Genomic DNA, 1539 nt, shown 5'->3' on the forward strand with positions numbered 1-1539 from the left:
CACATTTATCTTTTAATATCATATTATTTAATAGATGACACATTTAGTCTTATAATGCCGTAATGGATTTTTAGTATGCCAAAAGCTCGTTCCACGATCGTTTCTTGTTACTTCTTGTGCTACAACGATCCTTTTCTTTTTGTCAGTAGCTGGATGCGGAAGTGTTTTCACAAAAGTTTCTCAACTTGGGTATATCTCATCTACAATAAAATCTCCATGCTTGTATTTTTCTTCATTTAAAACAAATGAACATTTTTGTATTTTCCAAGCAGCTCGTCGTTGAGTAGTGGTGATTGGTATATTACATTTAGATCATTGTTGCCACCATCGACACTAAAATATGCATGTCATATTCACAAATCTTGGGACACTACAACTTCAAGCATCATCGATGGAGCTTTGTTATCACTTCGACAGTATTTGACTCACACTGCCATTGGACATTCCTTCAAACTCAATGTGTACAATCAATGCTACTTAGCATACCTATAAATCCATGTCTAGATTCTTGTGCAGTGTACAAAAATTGAATGTCGTTGGATGTTGGTCTGCATAAAAAAAACCATCTCCTTAGAGTTTGATCATAACAAAACTTATAGAGGCTTTCACATGAAAGTCTCTTTGATATAGATATATCATGTAGTCATCCAACACATATGTTGTGTTACCATATGCTAGTTGGATAGATATAGTTTGAAAATAAAAATAAAAAAAGACAATTTACTTTAAAACATAATAGCCGTTGGTTAACGGCTTCAAGTCTATCACAACCCGGCCAACCTCACCAATTTGAAACCGTTGCCATACGGAACCGAAGGCCTTTGGCCCACAGATGTTTTCCGGCCGAACAACGTCCACACCATGTGTCCATGCACCCTTATTTCTACGTATATGTTGTATCAAAATTTAAACATGTATCTAAATATACGTGTCCATGACGGTATTTTGTTCATTCACGTGTCTGCTATTTTGTCCACTCATAGATTTCTTTTCTAATCGTTATACGGTATTTTAAATTTATATCCACCATTCTATTTAATACTATGACTTCAATAGTTCTATATAATAATGTTCATTCAGCTATTTTGTCCACTCATAGAAATCTTTTATAGTTGTTATACGGTATTTTAATTTATATCCACAAATCTGTTTTATTTAACAATGACTGACTTTAACAGTTTTATTTACAAAAAGCGAAAAACAAATGAAAACCGAAAAAAAAAATTATTAAGACCAAGTCGCGCCAGGTAGGGGTCGAACCTACGACCTTCTGCTTAGGAAACAGACGCTCTATCCACTGAGCTACAGGCGCTTATTTGTAATGGGATCCTATGGATATCTATATAATGTATACTCTATTAAGCCGAGCATGTTTTCACATAAAATTGCTTTACGTACAAGATGATGTTTTTCATGTTGATTAATCACGACATAAAACGTTATTTAAAATTATAAATACCATATTACAATTGTTTTAACTTATTTTAAACAATTACAAATTAATGCATTCAAGTTTGTAAAAGACTGAATCCATGTTAT

At 33.1% G+C, this 1539-nt stretch overlaps 1 non-coding gene across 1 annotated transcript; it reads right to left on the minus strand.

Moving 5' to 3' along the window:
- Window positions 1-1239: 1239 nt before the first annotated feature.
- Window positions 1240-1312, minus strand: TRNAR-CCU (transfer RNA arginine (anticodon CCU)). The gene has a single exon. It is a non-coding gene; the product is annotated as a tRNA-Arg (tRNA).
- Between the last annotated feature and the right edge of the window lie 227 nt (window positions 1313-1539).

The sequence above is a fragment of the Lactuca serriola genome, chromosome 8 (genome assembly GCF_051521515.1).
Source record: "Lactuca serriola cultivar US96UC23 chromosome 8, Lser_US96UC23_V15, whole genome shotgun sequence".
NCBI classification, from domain to species: domain Eukaryota; kingdom Viridiplantae; phylum Streptophyta; class Magnoliopsida; order Asterales; family Asteraceae; genus Lactuca; species Lactuca serriola.